We start from the raw sequence: 10,570 nt of genomic DNA on the forward strand, positions 1-10,570 counted from the left end.
GTGTGTGTGTCTCACATCCGGCGATCATATGTCTGTGTGTGTGTGTGTGTGCGTGTGTCTCACATCCGGCGATCATAGCAGCGTAACAAGTCTGTCGGCGGCTTCTCTGGGATTTTCAACAGACACAACCAAGCCCGTCCAAGGGTTTGTTTGAGCCCGAAATAGTGCTCCTTTTCCTTATCCTGATTCTGAAACAACTGAAAAATAAGTCCAAGTCCAAGCAGCCAGAGGTCACAAGATCAGCTCCGCTTGAGATAAAGCTAGTATTAGAGGAAATATCATACCTGCAGACGAGCGGGCTTCCCAGTTATGACCCCCGCGTCGGCACGTCTGCCCACCTAGCGATCCGCGGCGACGGGAGCTCACACGCACCCGCCCAGCCCAGCTGCCTGCACAGAGGAGAACGCGGTAGCCAGCCAGGGCCGCAGCGGGGTCGGGGTCCCTCCAACTGGCCGTGATGTTTCTGACTATTTAACATCACTCTAAGTCTAGAACAATTTAAATCGCAAATTCCCAGCATGAGTATCACCATTCATACTGCACAATTCCAGTTTTAAAGGTGAATAGAGGAACATTTAACTTGTAGAGGAAGTCACTGAAGTTGGACCATGTGTGTTTTGTAGCTGACGCATACGTGGGTATTTCTTTCTTGTGAGAACCGCGAAGGTGCCCACGAGCGACTCCCTGCTCTGGTCCCGCGTCCCGCCCAGCTCCGCCGCCTGCCGCGCTGGGAGCAACGATGACAGAAGGAAGGGGAGCTGTGGCACCCATCGTCCCTCCATGTCCTCGTTCTCCGGGTAAACAGAACGGACCCAGGGTCATAACCAGAGCCGCCAGCACATGGACAGGAAGGCTGGCCTCTCAGGGGAGGGGCTGCCAGCACCCCCTTTTCCCAGACCCAGGGACCGAGGTCGTAACCCTGAACGCCCACCATCGCGGGGACCCAGATCCTGTGCTCTCATGGCGTCGTGATGGCTCCCTGAGAGGGGAGGCCAGGAGCAGAGCAGATGCACCGCGAGCCTCCTCTGCCCACACACGCCCCACGGCCCCGTGGACGGAGCCCCAGGCCGCAGACGAGACTGCAAACCACCCAACATGACAGCAGAGCGCTGAGCCGACCAGACAGGCCACGTGCCCGCGAGGGGATCCCGGCTCCGGCCTTGCCAGTCACCTGTGTGACAACCTCTCCAAGCGGGGCCAGGCCGGGGCCACAAAGGGGTATGAAGAAAGGAGCGTTAGGTAACAGAGCTCCTGCTATGGGAAGGAAAGGTGTTCAGGGGGAACTGGAGAAAAACAGGTGTAAAAGAGAGAAGGCGTCTCCCGGACAAATCCTGAAAACAAACCCTCAGCTTGCCTCTGGGGTGTGGTCTCCCAGCCCCACCGCACCTTCTGAGAGCCCCAGAGCAGGAAGTCAGCAAAGACGTCAGGCAACCCTCGCACCCCCTTTCAAAGAAAGTCCTAACATCTCACAACGGTTGTGTGGCGTTTGGTAGCTGTGCTATCTTTAGGTGAAGAAAATGTCCTAGTCACACACACTGCTGCAAAATGGTATGACATCTTAATATTCGTGAGACCCTCGTTTTTCCCTGATTTAATCCGTTAATGCAATAAGTCTCAATACTAACACGTTCGCTGCTAAACCAAGCGCACATTCATGGAATGGACAACAACGGTAAGGAAGCTTTTCAAAGTCCACACTTTAACTCATTTTTTTGTGGAAATTTCGAGGCACAAAACTTTTGCAATGCCCGTCACACTGTTTTAACCCGTGTCAGGGCATGACCCTCCAGCTCCCCTGTCTCGACCCTCATTCCTTCCGCCACGCAGATCAGGGGCTTCTGCAAAGCTCAGACATGAAATTCTTACGATTTCTTTAACGCATTGCTGGAATGAGCTTGCAAAGAGGTTGGTCTATAAAATTCTCTTCTTAAACAGGGCGCATCTGGCTTTCTTACCAGAGCTCTGCCCGCTGACCGAAGGTGCTGTGCGGGCGTCCCCTGGTTAGACTCTGATAACACAGCAGAAGAGTCAAGGGTCCCCCGTTTGGTCAGGGTTCAGGACAGACCCTACCATATAACTGTCTGGCATGGGGGGTTTTGTGGATTGTGAACATTAATTCTTTTCCCTTAGTGTAAGACTTAATGTAAGTCTCATCACATTTCTGTAACTTTCTGGGCCATCTTGCCAGTCTGTACTCTGCTGGGACATTTTCCTTTTCCTCTGAGCTTTAAAGCTCAGTGCCATGCACCCGCCGTGTATGTGGTTGCCTTGTTGCATTTGGGCGACGGTTCATTCCCGCTCTCCCTGGCTTTTATCCCTGCCGGCCTCGCTGGAAGTGCAGCCGTATTACTCGCCTCACCAGATACGGTTGTTCCGTGTAGTTCTGTCATCTGGCCGGTGTCCTGGACGGTGCTAACAGGATTCAGCTTTCCAAAGCCCCGTGCTCCCATGTTCCTTCCTACCCCACTTCCTCCAGGTCCGCCCTCGAGTCTGTAATTCCCATCCCCTTGTCTCCTTGGGGTCACACCGCAGCTCCAAGCCGCACGACCACGCCGGCGAAGCCCTCCAGCCCAGGTCTGCCGTGCTCTGTGCGCTAAGAGGCAAGCGTTTGCCGACCCCGGCATCTGCTCTCGCTGAACCTGCGAGTGAGCTGGGTCTGTACCAACTTCCATGCAGAAGGGGTCGTGTCTGCGTCGTCCGCGGCGGCTCCCTGCGAGGTCGAAGGACCTGGACTACGTGCGGACAGAGCTTCGAGTTCTGCCCCTCGCGCGTCCCGTTTGTCCGGATTCCTCGGGGCCTCTCGGGTCTGTTTCGGGGCTTGTCGTGGACAGCACTGCCCCTGTGTCGGCGAGGAGATGAGGCCTCCGAGACGTCTGTGCAGGGCCAACAGCCTGAGTCCCGGCGGAGCTGCCACGGCTGATCCTGCGCAGACCAGGTTTGCCACCCTGTGCGAGGTTGTGGCTGCCGTGGGCGGCCGAGCACCGCCCGGCCCCGTCCACACTATAGGACGCTTTGCCTTCTCGGTAGTGGCTCTCCTAGGTCTCACTCGCGGGGACCTGTGCCCCCAGTGACACCCCATTCTGCACACTCTGTGCGGCCGGTCACAGTGTCACGAGCCCGTTGTGCTTCGTACTGTCCTTGGGGAAACAGCCCTCCCTGCCCCCGTCTCCGACTTTGACAGTATTGTGGGGTTCCCATCCTTACAGCGCGGAGGTCGCCGACTTGCTCTCACTGACCGAGCTCACTGGCGTCTGTCTCCGGTGTCTTACTTCTTGTCTGTTGAAGACCGTACTTCCTCTTCAGTTCAGACCGTCACAGTGCGACTGTTCTTTTCAAAATTTCCTTCCATTGTGTGTCCTAGTTGGACGGTATGGATGTCAAATTATAATTTCTCTCTTTTCCATGCTTGTTCTGCACTTGGGTATACAGAAGGAAGTCTGAACTTACCGACTACTCTCTCCCCGCCCCCATGCTCAGGGACAGAGAACGCTCTTGCTCTGGGCACTTGTCCCGTGGGCGACCTGCTTCATCCCCTGGGTAGCTCCACCTGTTGAAACCGCCTCCGTCGGTGGGGCCCGAAGGCCGCTGTGTCCTTCGCAGTCGTCTCTGGAGCCGCTGTTACAGCTTCGGCAACTCTCTTTTCTTTTCTTTGGTTTCATTTCTCTTCTTCTTAAAGAACGACTTTTATAAGTTCTTCCAGGGAGGACTCGTGGCCTCATTCTGGCCTGACATTATCTCTATTTCGTGGCCATCCTGAAATGGCGCCTTGCCTGAGAAGATCCTTGGGTGGACCGTGGTGTCCCTGAGGCCCTGGCCACCATCTCCTGGCCTCCCGGGCTCCGTGGCCACGGTCCTTCATCTCATGTTACAGGTGAACATGTCTTCCAATCAGAAGCATCTTATAATTGTGTAAGACAGTAACACTTCTTAGCCTTAATGAAACATGGCTTTCCTGACCAAGTCTTTGGCTAGCCTATGTTTCTGTTCTAGGGAATCTCTCCCTCCCTCTCGTTCCATCCCTTTCTCTCTTCTTTGTAAAGATTTCTTTCCTTTCCTTCCTTCCTTCTTTTCATTCTTCCCACACATTCGTATTTTCCTAAGATCTCTGCCCTGTATTTAAATTTATAAACTGTTCGCCCCCAGAAGCCCCATGTGTTCGCAGCAGGAATATCCTTTTGCTCGTTCCGCCTTTTGCAAGAACATGACGGCCACGTGTCTCAGCTCTGGCACGGACGAGCTCTGGGGCTGGATGGTTCTCTGCTGGGGAGGGCTGTCTCCCGCATTTCGGGATGTCCTGCGGGCGAGTGCCCTCCGACAGCTGGCCCTTCCCAGGGCACAGAGTCACCCGGAGGTCCCCAGCACCGAAGCCGTGGCACTGTGATTGCGTTCTGTGCTCGTGGAAGCTGGGCGCCTGTGCTGGGATGGAGCCCACGTCCCACCCAGGGCTCCTGGGAACAAGTCACTGTCCCGTCATGGGTGCTGCCTTCGTGCGTTTGGTGTGCGTGGTCTGCCGCGTGGCCAGCGCGTGAGCAAGAACCCATTCACAGGAAGAGCATTCGCAGAGACGGAGCTTCCCTTGGCTTTTGACATCCCCACCTTCTGCTCATGACCAGAAGTTTCCAATTTCCAGAACAGGGAGTGAAAGATCAAAGTAACACATTTTCAAAGGTCTCCTTGACCCCTAGTTCCTCTGAGAAAGTTCTCCCACTTATAAAAAGGACTTTGTGGGGTGACCATCCTGCTTCGTCCACATTTGAGCCCCGGCCACACCGTGCAGGGGGTCATGCTCTGGGACCCAGGACCTCAGAGAGCCTCCGTCCAGCTGTCCACCTCCACAGAAGAGGCGCGGAGGGCAGGGTGTGGCCAGGGCCACAGCCACGGACTGGAGCAGAGGGGCCATCGGCCGTCACAGCGTCCGGGCTGGGGCCGCCCCTCACCGCACGCGTCATGAGCCCGAGCTCAGCGCCCACGGACCGGCTTCCTGGAGGTTAGCGTCACTGGTTTGCAGGCTGTGGCGTTTTCGATGTGCAAACATGGAAAGACACTTGCTGATGTACAAGATACACCGAAATCAAGGATCTGATAAGCAGAAATGAGTCCAGGATGAATTTACACGTTATAACTAAGAACAAGAAGGAAATAAACGTGATGGAAACAAGCCTGACGGCAGTTATCATCTCTGTCTGTGTGTCTATCCACGAGTCTCTGTCTCTAAGGGCCTCGATCAGGAAGGCCACAGTGGATACGCCCCTGGGACCCTCCCTGAGGTCCATCGGCCCAAGCCCCTCGGGTCAAAGGTCACCATCGGGGTGCTGCCTGGCCCCCTTACTGCGTGTGTTTCCAGGGAGGCTGTGTTTAAGGCAAACAGAGGATGGGAACCGAACCCGTGGGCCAGGGACGATGGGTGTGTCCACCCGCCACCCAGTCCCGTCCTCCCCTGTGGGTGGGGGTTGTAGCTGGGAAGAGGATTTCATCGAGGCCCTTCCCTACGGTGACCGCCCCATCCCCGAGCTCCCTTCCCACCCACGCCGAGTCATGGCCTGGCACTGTTTGTCCTGGGAGCCCTCCTGGGCGAGCCGTGCGGAAAAGCGAGGATTCAGACGCCCGTCCGTGTTTCTAGGGCCTCAGGGTGGAAGACACAAGGGTGTCCTCCTCCCCGCGGTCGCTGACCTGGGGTCAGGGAGCAAACAGCAGTGCGTGTCCCTCTTCAAGAAGAAACGCCCCTGTAGCCGGGAGGGCTTGTGGGACAAGAGGCCAGGGAAAGACTGGGCCCAGGCTTGGGGGGGGGGGACCCAGGGCCTGGCCGTGGGGGCGCTGGTGTCTAGGCCTTTCCTCTGAGGTCCAGGGGCGGCTCTGGTGGCCGACAGCTGTGCACGGCTATGCCCGGGACCTGCCCACGGCACTCACAAGACAAGCCCTGGGAAGCCAAACTCGGGATGTTTTCGGAGAAACATCCCCAGCCCTGACCGTTTGCGTAGTGAGCCTCTGGGAGGGCTCGGCGCTCATGGCTCGTGCCCTCAAGTCCATCCGCGTGTGTTTCTCTCCCCGACTTCCTTCCACACCACCTCACCCTGGGCCCGAGGCCTCGCCTGTAACTTCCAAAGCAGGATTTTAAAACTTTGGACAGAACAACAGATGGGAGGCTGTGCTTCAGAGATAGGGCCTCGCGAAGGGGGGCCAGAACTCACACGCGTGACCCCACCCACGAGGGACGGGCAGCGCCCGGCAGGCACTGCCCCCCCACCCCGTCCCAGTCCGCGCGGGGAGCTTTGGATGAGGCAGCGGGCGTCTGAAAGGCCTAGTGTGTCCGGCTGGGAGAGCGATCTGTCTCCGTACGGTGCCGGGACTCACTAGGCACGGCTTGCTTCACGCTCCAACTCACTCAAAAGGGTCGTGAGAAACGGCGTCCTCCGGGGAGACCTGGGAGCACGTGGGATGGGAACACCGGCTCCAAGCTTATTCTCATTCTCTGTAGCTCCTGCTCTTTGGGGGACGGACACCAGCTGCCGCCACAAAAACAGCCTTTCTTACCCCTGATGAGACGTTCTCTCATCCCAGGGGAAACCCAGCAAACTGAATCCCGTGCTGGGTCGGCATTTCTACGTACAGCCGAAGAGGTGTTGGGTCTCTGGGACATCCTCCGCAGACGCTGAACGGTCCCGTCCAGTCGGCCAAGACCTCACTCCCTCATCGGAAAAGCTCCCCCACCTTTCAGTAGTGGGGCCGGGGGGAGCTGGGCTTGGTGATGGACATCCATTCCTTTGCTGGTTGTCCCGCCTCTCCCCGTCCACACACTCTGGGGACCCCGCTGGAGGCGGTCGTGCTGATGGGCAGTATCATCTGCTGTCAGGAGGACAGAGGGGCTGCACTCATGACCCGGGCGTGATGGGCCACACAGGCTCCCCAGGACGGGGGCTTCCCCAGAACGGGGGCCCCAGCAAGCGCCCAGCACCGGGTGTGGCCGTGACAAGAGGCTCTGCTCTGCTGTCTCGGACTCGTGGGCCTTCCCGAGAGAAAGAAACGTAGCAAGAGGAATGGCATCTTTCAGACAAAGGTACGACATATTAGGAATCTAAGTTAATGCCATAGGGGCCTGTGAAATGTGTCACACGTGTCCCCTCTAACTGACACGCTAATAGGCTTGGCCTTGGTGTGACCTGGACGTGCGGAAGGATGCGTCGGATCTTACAAGGTAATTCAGCTCAGACGGCAAAGGCGACCCGAGCAAGTACCGGAAGCGAAGCAGAGTCACCTTCTGAAACCCCTCAGTGGGTAGATTGAAGCTCCGTCTCTTCATGCGGCTCCTACCCCTGGTTTCAAAAGCAAAGTCTAGAGATATCCTGAAAGCATCTAGAGGACACGTCAGGACTCAGACCTTTGGAAATTGTCCTGACGTTCAAGGGTGGGGAAGAGCCTGAGCGAACGGTCTGTGGAGGAGCCCTGTTCACGGTGACCCGCCAAGGGCGCACGAACCCGGCCAAGCACGTCCAAAATGAGGGGCTCATGATATCGTGGCTAAAAGGCTTTGAAATGTCCCCAGGTTTTCTGCCTTTTCGACACAGGAAAGCCCGCGCTCACCTGACCCGTGTCTTCCCGTCATGTCATGTGCTCACCAAGTCCACACCCCCCCTTACCCCGGACCTGGAGGCTCGGAACGAAAGGAAAACCCCAGACGCCCAGCAGCTCTTCCCGCAGAGATCCCTATGGTCTAACCACAGTCGCAGAGAGCGAGAGGTGGACCCGGGGACCGTGGGGACACAGGGACTCATTATAGACCCCAGAGACCGTGGGGACCCCAAGACAGTATTGTAGGGGACCCGGGTCTGTAGTATGGGAGACTCAGGGACTGTGGGGACCCCAGGACTGGAGCTGCTTTAAAACCCCCACATCCTTAGAGTGTCTGCAGTTACAGCTGCACGAAGGAAAAGAGCGTCCTTCACGAAGCTGTCAGCCCCCACTTCTCAGCAAAGGCCTATCTGCAGCCTTGGCGGTCCTCCAAAATCCAGGCTGCCCTGTGTCCCAAGCACGTTGTCCCTCCCAACCTGGGGGTCCCCACAGTAGAGACTGCTCCAGGCACGGCTGGTGTAAACAGGCTGAGGCTCTCAGTCGCGAACGCTGTCTGGGGGGCAGAGGTGGCAGCTGCGGGGGTAACGTGTGGGAAGGGGCCCTGGGGCAGGGTCCCTAGACCCAGTGAGCGGTACCTGTCTGCAGGCCCGGGCGGCTCAGACTGGCTGAGGTGAGACCCGGCAGAATCAGGGTTAGCCCATAGTACATATGTCACAGAGTAAACCGGACCTCGCGGGACTAACATTCCGTGGTGGGGGCCGGCACTGGCCATGCCCTGAGGGGTCGCCACATGCTCCCAGCAGGGCACCTGCATGCTACTGGCCATCCTGCCCCCTCCCAGAGGACAGGGACAGCATCAGCCTGGATGACAGGGAGGGCAGGGGCACGCTCCCAGGGAGCCGTGGGCGGGATGGGGGTGGCTTTTGACATGAGACTGTCCGTGGTCTGTCCCTGCCCGGAGTCAGCCACCAGAGCTGGGAGGACTGACCCACTCCGAGCCTGGACTGGACGCCTTCACCCCTGCCCTGAGGAGCTGGCCAGAGACGCTGCCCGCTGACAGCTCTCCTGGAGGGGCCGTCCCCAAAGCACCTCCCTGCCACCCAGGCCCAGGGTGCCGAGCCAAGACCATTGGCGGAAGGGACAGGGAGGGGCCCGACTGTCCAGCGTTTCTGCTCCTTTTGCACACAGCGCCAGGTGGAGGGAAATCAAACTGGAGCGTGAGCTCCATGCTGAGCGAGTTCTTGGAGAGGGGATGCCAGGGCTGTGACCCCCAGGGCACCCTGATGCCCTTCACCACCAGGGCCGAGGCCTGGAGACACCAGTGGGGACCCCACATGCCCGCCCAGCTGCCCCACGTTCTGCTGGGCAGGAGAGGAAGAGGCAACCTAAGTCATAAAATGCACATGGGTTGAACCATTGGAGAAGCAGCCGTGAGACTTCCTGAGTCCAGAACCGAGGGGGGTCCCCCAGCCCCAGGCACAGGCCCCAGGCATCCGCCCAGGGCAGCTCGACAGGGCCCAGCCCCTGGAGGGAAAGCGCTCCAAGCTCACTGCCTGTGGCTGGAACATCCGTCCGCGGGGAGTCCTGCATTCAAACAAGAGATGGGGTGTCGGGTCAACAGTCCTGGGGGGTTAGAGCACACGGAGCAGCAGACCCGGGAACCACACACGGCGCTCAGGGGTGCGCAGGCCCTGGAGAAAGGAGTCGTAATCACCAAAGCGTCTGAGCTATTATTGTATAAATAAGGGATTTCCCGGAACCGGCTCCTTCCTCTGAAGCAGCTGTGCAGACTTGCCAACGCGGCAGGAAAGGCCGGTCGGGAGACGCCTCCCGCACGGCAACAGGCCGCAGTGTTTCCAGAAATTCACCTGAAATTTCCCACCGCCCTGCTCCAGTCGGCTCGTAATAAATACCGGATCTCACCGGGACACGAAGGCAACGAAGCACGTTAAGCCTCGTGCGGGGCAGTGGGGGCTTCTGTCCACTCACGCACACCGTCGACGGGGCGCTGCGTGCTAGAAGGGGCTGAGGTCCCACGCGCCCCTGCTCTCGGCCGTCCCCGCGGCGCGGTCTGCGTTGCAGCGGCAAGCCCGTGTTCTCGCCGCCGGGCCCCTTACGAGCACGGCGGGTGGCGGGGAGACCAACGGGCTGGTTCCTGTGGCTTCCCACGTCAGGCGAGGGTGAACCCTGTCCGGAAGGGTGCGGGACCAGCCGCGGGAGATGACCGGCGGCTCCCGGTGGGGAGCAGAGCGGCCCCCAGCTCAGAACCGCGCCCTGGCGGGCGGCTCGCACGCGCACACCCCAGCACGGCCTCTCTTCTGTTCTGACTCCCGCAGAAAGTTCTGACACAATAACCCTCACCTGGAGACGGTCCCATGGCCGAGCATGGGGGGGGGGGGGGGGCTGGAGGGCAGGGGGCAGGCGTGGGGTCACTCATCCTCCACACAGACGCCCTGTGGGCTCCTGGTGTCTCCCTCCGCCTCTCCCGCGTGCCCTCCACCTGCCCACCGCCCAGACCCCTGGCCCTCTTCTTGCCTGTCCTTCCAGGGGGTCTCGGGTGAGACTGGCCCTCAGCTGTGCGTCTGTGTGGAGAGAGGACTGCGTGGGGACAGGCCCCTCGCCCCAGGCCCAGCCCGCACCCCCTTTCTGGCCTGAGGCTGGGGCCCAGGGCGCTCCCATCAGCTGGGCTGCACCTGGCGGGCGCCTCCACACGTGGCCGACACTGACGGGTCTTTTCAGTTAGACCCTCCGGTGGGTGTGAGGTGCCCTCTTGTTCGTTCCAGTTTGCAGCTCCCTAGTGAGTAATCAGGTCGGGCGCTTTTCCTACACTTACTGGCCATCTGGACCCTCTGATGGTAGAGCCCAGAGGCTTTCCTGAGGGCGAGCTGGGTCTCGCTTTTTCTCGGGTGGGTACCATCTTCCAGGAAGGAGCTACTCGCTGCGGGGAATGCCCCCCCACTCACGTGGACCCGTGGCTTGTGCGCCGCGGCCGCCGGCCTCATGC

This window comes from Enhydra lutris, unplaced genomic scaffold (assembly GCF_002288905.1).
Source record: "Enhydra lutris kenyoni isolate GAN:26980312 unplaced genomic scaffold, ASM228890v2 scaffoldscaffold62, whole genome shotgun sequence".
In the NCBI taxonomy this organism is placed as follows: Eukaryota; Metazoa; Chordata; class Mammalia; order Carnivora; family Mustelidae; genus Enhydra; species Enhydra lutris.